The sequence below is a fragment of the Pezoporus occidentalis genome, unplaced genomic scaffold (assembly GCF_034315485.1).
Source record: "Pezoporus occidentalis ecotype Australia unplaced genomic scaffold, CSIRO_AGI_Poc_V1 ctg174, whole genome shotgun sequence".
NCBI classification, from domain to species: domain Eukaryota; kingdom Metazoa; phylum Chordata; class Aves; order Psittaciformes; family Psittacidae; genus Pezoporus; species Pezoporus occidentalis.
In genome coordinates this window covers 1,046,441-1,060,728 of record NW_026913576.1, presented here as the reverse complement: position 1 = coordinate 1,060,728, position 14,288 = coordinate 1,046,441, and the positions used below count along the sequence as shown (strand labels likewise).

At 36.9% G+C, this 14,288-nt stretch overlaps 1 long non-coding RNA gene across 2 annotated transcripts in view; it reads left to right on the top strand.

Annotated features, from left to right (window-relative positions):
* LOC134161440 (uncharacterized) overlaps nt 1-14,080 on the top strand; it is an 87,101-nt gene extending 73,021 nt beyond the window's left edge. The window contains exons 4-6 of one of the 2 annotated variants that reach the window (XR_009963978.1): nt 4,573-4,709; nt 12,712-12,785; nt 13,329-14,080. This is a non-coding gene — a long non-coding RNA (uncharacterized LOC134161440). Of the gene's footprint in view, nt 1-4,572; nt 4,869-12,711; nt 12,786-13,328 lie in introns of those variants that run through there. The other variant, XR_009963977.1, reaches the window with a different exon arrangement.
* Nucleotides 14,081-14,288: the final 208 nt, after the last annotated feature.

Sequence of the window (14,288 nt, the reverse complement as noted above, 5' to 3'; positions counted from 1 at the left end):
ACTGGCTGGTCACATTTACTTTATGGTCACATTCAATATCCTATAGATACACTGCAATTACACTGTGATTTGAATCTCACATTTGTGTGATATGTATTTGTAGACTGTAATCTGAGCTCTAAAAAAATGCATTAACTACTCAGCACAGTGATTATGCATGGCTAATTCATTACTGGTACAGTAAAATTTTTAGTATTTAGATTTTTTACCATAATGTTATAGTGTACAGTACTGCACCTGCATTTCAAAATCTGTGGGATAAATGCTAAGATATTTTTCACTGTGTTCCATTTTTATTAATGGCAACTGTCATATAATTTCAGTGAAACTGTCACATAATTATGCTCTACCATGAAGTGCATCTACTTTCAGAGTAAGTTCTGCAATGATTTTCCATAAGATCTCTTTGCTACTGCTGATTTACTGATAAGGTTATCTCCATTCTCATACATAAACTAAATTATGGCAGAGGCATTTCTCTCACTACGAAATCTTAAAGAGAGAAAGATTTTTTTTTTTTTCTGTCATTCTGAAGGAAAATATTCTCTTCTGTTTTCTTCTGAGACAGCTTCATTACAAAATGATTTCTGCTGTTCTTTCTTATTGGAGGATGAGTGATCTGAATCACTTCATTTCTTTGAATTTTTAGACCTTTTTATTTGAACATTTTTTTACTCTGTGTAGACTTACGATCAGAATCATATGCGCAAGTTCTGCATACACAGCAATTACTTATTAGCTAATATGGTTATCAAAAGCAGAAACAAAGATACTAGTAAGATAAGAATTTTTATTTTTGCCACCAGTCAGGTGAAAGCATTGGTCTCCATTGCTCTATGAAATGGGTTCATCTTGACTCTTGCTAAATCATTTTCTTTTTACTCTCCACTTATTTCCTCAGTTTTATAGCTTTTCACCCCAATGTTTCTTTTCTGAAACTGAGTCTTTAGCTTCTTATGAGCACAGCCTCACTCTTCCAATCTGCTCTTCATAGTCTATACATCTATATCTATACATCATATCTATACATCTTCATAGTCAACATATTCTCTTGTTCAAAGATTAATACTAACAGCTACAGCTCAAAGTGTCTGGGTCATAGCTACACAGCAGAGCTTTACACAGCTTTGCCAGCTGGCTAAAGTTTAGTTTTAAGTGACTGACAGTCTTTCGGCAATAGACAGGGATGACAAGCCTTTCTGTAAAGGATTTGACAGTTTTAAGGTGGGGATCTTTGATCCAGTTTTTGTAGAAGTTTTAAGTTATGTGAGATAAATCCCAAACTTACAGATCAGCTATGGATGCCTGACAGACAGATATGTTAACATCCCCAAGCTTACCTGATAATGAGCCACTTAGATGTATGAGACCAGCATGACCTCTAGTGCAGGGCCTCCCACTGTGAGGGTGTAAGCTTGTAAGACTGAAAGGACTGATTTACAGTGTCAGTTGAAAAATACACCAAACTTGCCTCTGAAAGTGGTTAGTAGCAAATCCTTATGGAAAACTATATGAAAGTGAGAAAAAAATCCTGTCTTCCAGCTTCCAGCAGAGATGTCTATTCTCAAAGTGTTTGAATTTTCTGAAATTAGGAAGTTTTTCAAAACTGAAGATATATTTACTTAATTGCATTTCCTTAACTGTATTCCGTTAAATGAAAATGCAGTCCCTTAATAGTAGGGATGTACAGTTTTTACATATGGTGTTTACATGTATTTATGCTCATATTTTACTTAGAATCAAATTAAAATTGAAAATAATATTCCTGTATCACTCTGTGGCTATTGGTTACAGGAATACTGCAATTTGGCTTCTGTTCATGTATTTATTATTTATTTGCTTATTCCAGAGACTTAAGCAGCCATGGAAGATGATCATATGCTTTCAGGGCTATGAGCTCTGTGAGCTTGCTGCTCAAGTTATTGCTTTCTGTCTCGAAGCGGTTCATCCTAGCCCTGCTCCATTTGCTCCTCTCACCCAGTTCAATACACTGGAAAGTGATAAAAATTTTACTCAGTGCTTATTGTTCCCAGAGTAAAATTTCCCATTGATTCTTGTGGCTACTGGATGAGGCTTGAAATGAATGAAAAAAGAAATGAAAATGCTGAGCTGATGGTTTATTCAAGAGAGCAAATTACAGATGAAGCAAGGGCGATTACTAGAATGAAGAGTTCTGACCTGTGCTCAGTTTAGACTCAGGAGGGACAAAGATTATCTAAACTGATCAGAGCTTGTGTGGGATTAAGATATGTTGAGGTTGGCTGTTATTTGCCAAAAGGAAAAACAAGCCAACATGGAAATGATTTATACAAGGAAGAAAGATTATCACAACAAGCGGCAAATGAATGAATTATTAATTATTCAGTCCTGGGATATAAAAATAGCACTCTTTACAGAAGCAAGCGTACTAAAGAAATGGAGCAGTAAGGAAAACTGCTCTCAAAGAAACTGCAATGCTTATTTGACAAACCTGCCAAGGAAATATGAAGCCAGCCTCCTAAATTAAGGTAGAAAATGAATAATTTGAATAGGACTATTAATACCATTAAAATTGATTGCCTTAAGATTTGTTGTTGTGCTGTTAGATTAAAAGATAGATCAATGTCAGTTTTGTATGGTAGTCCTTCCCACCCCAATCAATCAGTGACTCTACAGCTGTTGTCCTCCATTCCTTCTAACACATTCTTATTTCTTTTCCACCATTTAAGTTAGAGGATGCTCATGTCTGCAAGCCCTTTGTTTTTCCATGAGCGCAATCTGCCTCATGTGGGGGCTGGCAGTAATCCTTCCTAAGGAGTCCTACACTGTGTTTACACTATATATTGTGGGCCTATCTGTGCCCTGAGTTGAAAGGAAAAAGGATATATGAAGGTATTAGTGAAGTGCTGAGCTAATGAAAGCTGTTGAGAGGCTGAGATTATTAGCACAGGATGGGTAATGCATTGACACAGGTCACTTAAGGGTTGAAGGGTTGGGGTTGTTTTCTTTTTTTTTTTCTCAGTTCTAGACACAGGTAGAATCAGTTCACTTGTGCCTACAAGAAGCTCCCATTGATGTGCAGCATGTGGTGTAAAGATATAGCTAGTGAATAGCTTTTTCAGATGAGGAATGTCAGATATTAACACTGGTAACTACAAAATCTGACTTGAATGCAATTTATATTCGTGACAATTTGCTTGGTGGAAATCTGACCTCGAATGCTTACTGTGCTCTCCTAAAACCTATCAAGAGTATTGCTGACAATTATGTCCCACAAATTTTCAGTATCATAGGGCTTGATCTGTGCTTTGCTACAAAAGCTTCATTAAAGTGTCCTTTTACACACTGACTGAATTCAGTCTCTGGGGTCATCCATGTTCAAAAGCATTGTTCATTATGCAGGTATAAAACCCCAAAAAGAAGAGCATGCAAAGCTTCTACTCTGGACTCCCATGGGTAGGAGGGTGTTGCTGTGGCTGCCTCCAGGCTTCTTGTGAGCTGTTCAGAAGAGTTACCCTTGAGAGTCTCCTTGTGCTTCCAGGTTACCCCAGGAGAATGAGAATGCTTGGGATAGGAGGACATTTACCCCTCTAGAGTTCAAAGCTGCTGCAGCATTTTCTGATGCAGCTTGAAATATTGGTCATTATCCTCTAACGGGCAGATTTAGTAAGTTGTCCTGGTTTAAGCCCAGCTGGCAACTGAGAACCACGCAGGCACTCACTCACTCCCCCTTCCCTTTCCTCCCCCAACCCCCCGAGGGATGGGGAGGAGAATCAAAAGAATGTAACTCCCACAGGTTGAGATAAGAGCAGTCCAGTAACTAAGCTATAACACAAACCACTACTGCTACCACCAATAATAATAATGATAAAAGAAATAACAAGGGAAGAGAATACAACCGCTCACCACCCACCGACCGATACCCAGCCTGACCGATCAGTAACCTAGCCCTTCGGGGTAACTGCCCCCAGTTCTACATCCTGGGCATGACGTGCTGTGGTATGGAATAGTTCTCTGGCTAGTTTGGGTCAGGTGTCCTGTCTCTGCTTCCTCCCAACTTCCCCTCCTCCCTGGCAGAGCATAAGACTCACAGAATCCTTGGTCAGAGTAAATATTACTGATCAGCAACTAAAAACATTGGTGTTATCAGCACTGTTCCCAGACTGAAAGTCAAAAACACAGCACTGGACCAGCTACTAAGAAGGAGAAAAATGACTGCTACTGCTGAACCCGGGACATAAGTACATGTCATATCACTAATATTTTCTTTCTATCTGTTTGTGAGAAGGTGTCAGAAAGTGTGTCTCAGAATGCCAAAGCATTTGAGAGGATGTATTTAGAGGTAAAACATGAGGGTACCCTCAAAAACTAATGTTGAAACTCCAACACAAGGTATGAGTAAACTATATGCAGGTATACCTGGTTGATAGGGATTTAATCATAGCAACGCATCTCTGCTTCAGTAGTTTCCCACAGTGCTGGACAAACATGCCTTGGGATTTGTGTTTCAATAACTTTAATGGTACTAATGTTTGATATAACAAATTCAGCATTTCAAGACTTATGGATAGCAACATTATTTCTTGTTAACAGTGCTGATTCACCCTGACAGAGACCTGCAGAATCAGTGGATAATTTGAGCCATGACCACAGAAGACAGTGAAGCCTGTGGACCACATCAAGAGTGCTTCAGATCAGCATCTGAGCCTCCTGAAAAATTAAGGATGTAAGTCTGTTCCATATGAGTGTAGCGTGTTACTGTAATATTTTCATTCCTGGAAGTACTTTAGAAGGTGGAGATATAAACAGAATTATCTGGAATCATATAAATAAACGCATGCAGGAATGTAAAAAGTTGTGGACTGTTCACTAAAATATGCCATCAGAAACATTACTTGTCATCCTCTTTTTTAATTTCCCCTTGCAGTCTCCTTTCTCATTGCACTGCAAAATCCCACAAACTGATCCTATCTTTAGAAAGAAAATGCGGGGTTAGTGCTCATTGAATTGCTTTATTATGCGCTGCATTTACATCCTTCAGAAGTATTGAATTGCACAAATGAGTGTATAGGTACATAGTCCACAATTCTGTAGGAGCTGTTGTAATATTTTTGGGTATTTTTTTTCAGTTACAAAGTTATAAATAGGAATTTCTTCTTCCTAATGTTAATTTGATTTCACTATTTGGACATAGAAGGTTCCTGTACCACCATATTCTGTCAGCATTTCAAGAACTATGTATTCAGAACTAATCAATATGGTGTTAAAATGCTGACAGAAGTCAAAATAGGTTCTCCAGTCTAGGTGTGAAATTTCCCCTAAAACATCCTTAGTGTAGACAAGGTGTGAAGTGCAATTTGCAGACAGAGCATGGTAACAGCTACCTTCAAGTTTTGTATATTTACTCTTCTCTAGAATACATACCCGCAAGAGAATTGGCCTGTTTACAGGAGGAGGAGTCCTCCTGAAGATTCTCCAGGAACTACCTGCAGTGAATGTGATAGAGCTACATTTATTGCTCAAAAATAAGAGGAAGAAAATGTGCCCCCTCAAGATGTTAACCAACAAGGACACACTTTCCTCATTTCACACTGTAATTATTCTGTCTGCATTATATCTTTTATGGAGATTATGCCGACAAAGATAATAATCTGCATTTTAGAAGGACGTTGTGACCGGCAGTAGGAGTGGGAATATAGTGTTGCTATTTTCTTTTCCTTTTATGTTAACATCAACTCATCTTTATCCACAAATTGAGGTACACATGAATCAGTAAGAAAAAAATGAAAGGCGTACCTACATCTCTGCTTGGCAGAATCATCTAATTAAATGATTCTAACTACTGCTTGTTGGATACAGCACCTTGTAGTGAAAAAGACATATTTTCAAAGTATTATGCTAAAAGGAAAATCCCAGAGAAGTTAAAAATTGATTACAAATAGACTACTTCGTGTCAGAAAACAAATATATGCACATCTTGAAAGAAACCTTTCTAGTTAGATAGCAGTTGAAAAGCTCTACTCACCAAAAGGTTTGTATGGCATAAAGTACTGAAGGTTTATGCTTTCATGTGTTCAGATAGTGCCGTTCTCTTGGTCACTTATGATGTTATTTAGCTCATTGATTTATTTTTCATTGATTTGTATGAGTCCAGATTTCCTGAGAATGTACTCTGTCTTAGGAGGTTTTTTGGAAGGTATTAAAATGATGAAAGCTGTTGACTTGATAGCCTTAGGGACTGAAAAAATTTATTGATGCTGTGTTAAGAAGCCGTGATGTAAATTTCTCCCCAGTAATCCATTATTTTTTCACAAATCTTGCTGGAAGAGAAATTTTCTTGGGTGATATCTCACCCTTTAGGTCCCTTACATCTGTGAGTCCAAAGCTGTCATAAAGTTCTGGTGATGACGGGACTTATGATACATGAAAAAAAGTGATGATTCAAGCATCACTAACACTGACCCTGAACATCCATCAAATTAAAAAATTCCTTTCAAAATATTTTTATAGAGTCTAGTGATGAATTAAAGAAAACAATACACTGCTTTCAGAATATCATGTAGTTATTCCTTGTGTTGTGTTCAGCTATTGATTTAGAGGTGAAAGTCTTGGTAGTGTAGTATTGTTCCCCTGAGACATCTAGTCTCTGCATCTGCGAACCTCTCTAGAGCAATGCCATGGTCTGTAGCAAAATACATACCAGAGGAATTAATCTGATTAGCTGTAGACTTCCTTGCTCTGGAATTGAAATAAAAAATAGTGGGGCTTTTTTTTCTTTCTTTCCAGAAACACTGCTATGTGAAACCTCTGTTAATTTTCTGTAATCTTAGTATTAATTTTATTCAGTAGTACTTTCTGCTATTTTTTTTTTAATAAAGTGTAAGAGTCCTGCCTCTGATAAACTTATTGAACTTGAGTTGCATTTCCCTAGGGAAATATTTGCTCTTATTGCAGGAACCCCTACCCCCCCTCATAATTTTTACTGTAAAATGAGCCTGCAGAGCCAAATGAGTGAGAAAACAATTAGCCTTAAAAAAAAACAAAACAAAACCAAGAATTATTTTAATTCTCCCCAAAATAACTTGTTTGTGTATTTTTTCAACCAGTTTTTGAATTTAATGTGCAATTGTTTTTCATACATAAATCAAACTAGCAATTAACATTACAGCTTAAGTACCTAGGTAGAACTTGGATTACTGGTCTTCTATGTGGTTTAACGTATAAGAGGTTGCTTTGGCTCTTGCAGGGCAGACCATTATTCAATGAGAGAGGATTGTGACGACTATAGTACTAATTGGCTCCTGAAATTCAGAATTTAAAAAGTCCCACGCTGTGGCAGTCTGACTTTCATAACATACTCTAGGCGGAGCTCCTAAGATCATTGGTGCCTTTTGGAAACAGATTTGAAAAGGTTAGGAGCCTTATTACCATGGAAATACAAACATACTGAAAAAACCTCTGAAAATAGGCTTTTGTGGATTCCAAAAGAAATCAGTCCTTAAGAAACTACACTTGAGAAGCTTGATTCAAATCATATCTAGGAAAATGGGTAATAAGAGCATTATCAGCATTTCTTTTTCCACTTTGCTATGATTTCATTTAGTTAACAAAGGATCTTCATAAACTATGATTTATCTTTCACTGTGCATGCTTTTTTATAATGAGGTTTCATCTGGTGACTCCTTCCCTTTATGCGTCAACTCCACAATTTGAATCTTTGTGCTGCATATGATTTTATGTAATTAGCCTATATTTAGACACCTCTCTGTGATGGAAGGTTCTGAGACGTATGCTTTTCCTGGAAAAAATGTTTCTGTTGCAGCCTTTCTGAACTTCATTTGGACCTGATCTATGAGCAGAGCCTAGATCTACTATTACAAGATTTGCAACATCATTTTGTGCAATTTTAAATTATCTTGGTGATTGAGAGTCCCTGAATTTATTTTAACTAGGTAGGCAGAAACAGCTTGTTTAAGGTGACTTTCAGATGTCCTTTCCTTTACAGTCCAGAGCCAATTTCATAAATGAACAATATGAACTACGTGAAGTCTGTTACTATCAGATACAGCAGTGAAGTGGCATTCCCCTTTCCCATGCTTGATGCCTGTCATGCATCGTCCGTGCTGACAAGCAATTATTAGTCTTTATTTCTTTTATACTATATATTGGCAAAACAATCATTGCAAGGAACTATAGAGGTAGAAACCATTATCTTTGCACTATAGTGGTAACAGCTTTTAGGCTTACTGAAAATATCCATTAGGTTCTGTTCTCTTATCTACGAATGCTTTCTAGTTTGCTTTGTGCTATTCCAGCAGTTGAATCACCAACGTTTGCTGCATTAAGAATGGATAACTCTATTGTTTCATCCAAGCATTTTCATTTTCTACTGGCCTTTGTTAAGGGTTGAAGGCATTTTTCATTTAAGTCTCACTGTATTGAATATAATTTAGGTATCAGTTAGCCTCATTGAAGATTTTTTTTCCTCTTAGCAGCTGTGACATGATACAACATTCCTATTCAAGTTTACAAAAAGAAAAAAAGATAACAACCAGACTGAGAAGACAATTTTAGTTTCTGAGCTAAGAGAGAGATTTTTGAACTTCATTCTGTAGCTGGTTATATCTGTATGACTCACATAAATCATTGTTTTAAAGTACTCTTAATAGCCTTCAAGAGCTTAAGCAGGATGCAGCCATGGAGAACAAAGATTTTTCTCCAGGTCTCTGAGCTAACAGCACACCACAGTTATGTCCTCCCATCTGAATTAGAACAGACGTGAGTTATCAAAGGTCTCATCTCCAGCAGGAATTGTCTGTGGCTGAAGACACACGGTTGCAGAAAAAACAAATTGCTAGTGGAGGTGAAAGAAACAGCATTTTGTATTGTTCTGCTGTACTTCTGTGCTTCTGTAATTTACTTCTGCTCAGATCTCTGGAGAAGTGCTGGATTTTCATTTTCATTTTCTCAAAAAAAAATACATGACTCTGAAACCTCTTCCACCATCTCCATCAGAAATCAGTTCCCTCTTCTTCCCTGCTCTTGCCTCTTAAATGTCTTTCAAATTTGCCCTGTTGCCATTCAGGGGTTGTCTGTTAGCTGTTTTGTAGAGCAAGATAGTTTTCAAAGTCTCTTTCATGCTGTCATTTTTAGAAAATATTTGGTAAACTTGTCTGGAAACTTCAAATCTCTCTTTGGGATGAATTAACATGGGACCTACATAATGTAATCCCACTTGTGAAGAAGAAATATGGGCATACATACAGGCTGAATTATTTAGAGAGACCCAGAAATTAATTTCAGGACTTAAAAAACTTATTTAATGAAGATATAAAGGGGGAAAGTGTATACAGATTTCCTGAATTGGTAGCACTCACTCTGTACTACAGTGTTGCAATTGTTACAGTTTGGTCACTGTACTTAATGTTCAATCCAAATTTTAATCAATTTCCTGAGGTGTTACTCAGGATGAGGTTTTCTTCTTGCATTTGCTAAAGCTGCCAGAACTATTCATCTTGTATAAAACCAAAAAATCGCTTTTCCACACCTCATTTTTGACATGGTGTATAGGTGGTTTATATAAAAGCAGTTATGGTCACACACTGTTATAGTTTTAAAGGGTTTATTCTCTTTTATCTCAACTTCTGTTTCTTTTCTCCTGATATAGAAGAAAGGTTTTATAATCCTATTAGCTTTTGTACTGGCATTTGACATCTTTGTCTTTGACACTGTCAATGAACAAGGAGAGGGTCTGTCCAATATATAGTTCCAGTTCACCATCAGAATGAAAAGATAAGTTGTGCTTTTTTTTTTTCTTTTTTCCTGGTGGGTTTCTACTGACGTTGTCTGCCAGTAGGGGAATGAGGAGACTTGGGCCCCTTCTGCTCATACAGGCTGAGACGAGAGCTGCTCCAGGAAGAATGGACTAGCTTGCCAGTGCTTTCTCAATATGAGTTATTATGTCCCACCATTCCACTCCTTATCTGTTTGAGCATTGCCTGCTCCCCACTCCTGACTCCAAGCTACTTTTACATCCAGATTCAACCCCATTCTCAGCCTGTCTCAAATATAATTTCTCATTTGCACATAGTAGAAGTAAGCTACCTTTATTTCTTCCAACTTGCAACAGACAGCTCCATTTCAAAAATACTTATTATACTAAGGTCTTCTTCAGCTGCAAGATGCTTTTTTCTTCTAGTTGCTTTTAGACAGGAGGACAGGAGACAGTTCAGCTGATTGGACTGCCTCTACTGTCATCCTCTTGTGTAATTTCGCAGGAAGGCTACTGCCTGTCAAATCTTTCTCCCAGGTGTCCCTCTTCCGGATTGCACCGAAGAAGCAGGGAGGCTCATGCCTAGGCACTTCTCTGCGACATCAGGCCATGGGCTGAGCAGCTGCTCTAGCCTTTGACAGTCAACCTAGGGGAAGATACATACTTGCTTATCATGAGCTGAACAAATCCCTTTGACAAGAGACACCTTTCTGCCTTTCTTTAGTCTTTTTCACCCATTATCTGTCTACTTCTTTTAGGTAGTAAAATCTTACTCTGCTGTGTATCTCAGACCCCACACCAGTAAGCCCAGTGTCATGCAAGGGCCTCTAAGAATTCATGTTTTGCCAGTAGTGAATATATGAGTATGGTTCTTATAGCAAGAAAGAAACATCTGAGTAGTCTCACATTGTTGTTACTGAACTTTACTGCCATATATATTGCATGTAAGTGCCTGGTATATGGCCTTGAAGCACCATCTCCAACCATGTCCCTTTCTTTTCTCTAAATGCTTTTGTGGAAGACCAGAGTAGGTGCTGGCCACAAACCAGTTCCCAACAAGGTTTTCAAATTTTATTTGGGTTCTGTTGAAGCGATCACTGGTCCTACATGAAAAATATCATTGTTATATGTAGATATTAGTATTTCACAAATTGTAAGACTAAAGCTGTCTCTTAAAACATAGAACACATGCCAAGAACTAGTTTTGCATAGAAAGCAGTTGAAGTAACTCCTCTTTATTGAGCTTCATTCTGTTTTATTTGAAGCTGTAAATCCATGCCAGAAAAGAAAGTGAGATCCTTTTGGTATTATATACATATATATCTTTTTAGGTTCTTGCTTATATATATCAACAGAAAATTAAAATTAAGTTTGTGTTGTGGGACAAGACAGTGTTTTCCAATCCTCAGGTTTCATCCTTCATCTGTGTTATTTTGCACACTTCCATGAAAAGGAAATAAAGCCAAAAAAGTCACAGAGCACTCCAGTTTGCAGCAGCTCCTAGCTTTTGCCTTCACAGATCACATGCTTGTTTCCTTGCAGATTTTTTATTCTGTTTCAACATCAGTCTTTGCAGTACTTTTATTGCTACGCTGTGTGTGCTCATGCAATTAATGCAAGTACTATTTACTCAGTATGAGTCACTGCCCATATACTGACTTACTTCTAAGTCATCAGAATGCTTTTTAGCCAACATTTTTTCCCCATTTTCCAAACTGACCTTTGTTCATATCTTTGTTCAATTCTTGCTCTAGAAACAGGAAAGTGGAGAGAATACTGAGACTATTAAAAATACAATGTAAGCTTATGAAAATAATAAGAAAATTATTAAAATTATTTATTGCTTAGTTGTTGTTTTTCTTTTGTTTTTTTTTGTTTTGTTTTGTTTTGTTTTGCTGTTGTTGTTTTGTTTGTTTTATTAATTTTGTGCTTTCAGGGAACCAAATTATCCTAAAAGTGCATAAGGGAAAAGCAGATGAGACAGAGGTTTGCAAACGTAAAAAGTGCAGTTATGTGCTCAATTCTTACCAAACATCTACCAGTGTCTGAATGTCCTTTATGCTATAGAAAATCTCCCTCTGAGATCCTTGGTTGTCAACTTTGATCCTTCAACTTGGTTTTACGTAATGAAAAAAGCCTTGTGAGCAGGGACTTAAGCTAGGAAAGGCTGACATTCCCTGTATATTTGGTAGCAGTAGCAGGTGGTGCTGTAATAAATACTTTGAAATGTGTAATAGCAGTTAATGTTGAAGTTTTGAGAAATCCTTTGTGTTAACCTCCATCTGCTTTTCAAACAGAGGGGGTAGGGGTCTATTGGATTAAGATGCTTCCTGCTGGCTCCTGCAGTTTTTAGCTAGGCTAAAATATTTACATTCACTTCACAACTTCTAATTATACCTTTTCTTGAGGCCATTGGATGCACTCTTATTCAAATATTCTCTCATGATTTGTCACTGCAAAATAGACTGTCGTCCCCTTCTTCATTATCCTACATTTGATTTAATGATCTTGGACTTTTATGAACCTTACAGTTTAAGATAAGCACTGACAGAAGCAGCATGTTTATACATAGTTATACATAGTTTTTAACCTTCAGCAGTGAAATGAGTGTGTTTCAGTGAGGATCGCACTGGTCACTATGGATATATAAATAACATTTTGCTTTAAGATTTCATGAACACATATCTCAGTAGGCTTTCATCTAGTATGATCAGCATGATAAGCCACTGACAACTTTCAGCTGAATGATATTTTCCTGAGGTCCAGCTATGTAATTTAGCCTGAAGTGGCCTGGGTTACAACAGTGGCTATGATATTACTAGAATAGCTATCTTCACAGCACTGTGGTTAACTGAGCAAATTAAAAAGTACTTGACCTGTCCTGACCGATTTTTTTTTTTTTTTGTATTACATTCATAAACCATCGTTTTTAAAACATGCTATTTATTTTCTTCCCGCAGCATCTGCATGGTGTCAATCCCATCAAAGCAACACTGGAAAACTGGGTATCCAGCAGGGAATGTCAAAAGAGTAGGTACACAGGCTATTAAAAAAAGAAAAGAAAAAAATGACTAAATTTTCTTGGCAATTTTCAGAATTTTATACACTGTAAGATGTATTTTTTGTGATAGGTCGATGATTTTTCTAAGTTGATAGTAAATTTTTAGTAGCCTTCCTGTTTTCCAAATTTCCACTTCGAGAATGATATATTTAATGGTAGAGATGATCTTAAATTCCTGTGCTTGATGTGTCTCATGACATTAGTGTCTAAAATTTTCAGGCATAAAAACCTTTATATGGCAAGAGTTTGCATACTTATTCCATTTATCTTGACCCAACAAATAAACCTGAAAGAAAGATAATCCTTATTTAGTAGCAAAATAATGTATGAATGGACTGAATTATTCATGGTCATTCCACCCTTTGAAACAAAATGAATTTGAAGAGGATGTAACTGTTCTTAAGAAGACAATTACTGAAATGATAGACCTGTCAAACAAATACCTCACATTTGATTATTCAGTTTGCTCTAACATTTAATTAACAAATGAACACAGTTGTCCTTACTTATTTCCAGCTATAGGAAACCATTATGTGTTCCCTACCATGCCTGCTCACTTAGTGAAATACTCCAGGAAAATCCATGCTGCAAGGAACCTGGAGCCATTAATGTTTATTAAGTCATGGCTGGTGCTCAATGCTGACCACAGAAATAAAGCCATGAATCAAAGAAATCGCCCATATATTACAGCTGGCCCTTATGGTTTGTTTTTTTCTTGGCCCTGTGTTTCTGTTCTCTGTCTGCTGACCAATGGTGTTTTTTTAAAAAGAGAAACTAACATTTAGAAATGGAACAGTCCAGCTATCTGATTGCTTTTTGGATAATCCCTTTGATACGTTGTCACTAAAGAAAAAAGTAGGGTGTATGGGCTGTAAATAAAGACATTTCTTTTGACACATTGCCATGTTTGGGATTTTTTTTTATCTGTGGAATTTGCTTTTCCTTTGTCAATGAATCCTTACTTCTGTCAGTTTGGGCTGTCTTCTACTGCAAGTGAATTGCGTTTTATCCCAACAAATTTTTAACTGGTAGATCTAATCTGAAAAGTCACAGTTTGAGCTAGGGACCATTTGCTTCTGAATTGCCACAGAAATGACAGGTAGTATTTCTAAACTGAGAAAAAAATATTAAAAGCTTGAAAAATATTAAGCCTCAGGCTACTTGTACTTTATGTATTTGGTAGTAAAAGGAAAAGACTTTAGGGGATGCTTCTTTCAGCTTTTGCTGCAGACTGACAGTTAAAAAGGGAAATAAACTAGAAATAGACTAGAAATATCTGGAACAAAGCTTGTGATGTGTTTTAAAAAGGTACCATATTTAGGCCAGTAATGATGAAAGTTTACAGTTGTCTGGTGACAGTTCAGCTCAGCAATAAATATGACCCCTCTCTTTTATTCACCATGCATAGTCTTTTTTGTAAAAGTATTATTATTATTATTGATATGAAGATATCTGTTCACCTTTAAAACCATCCAA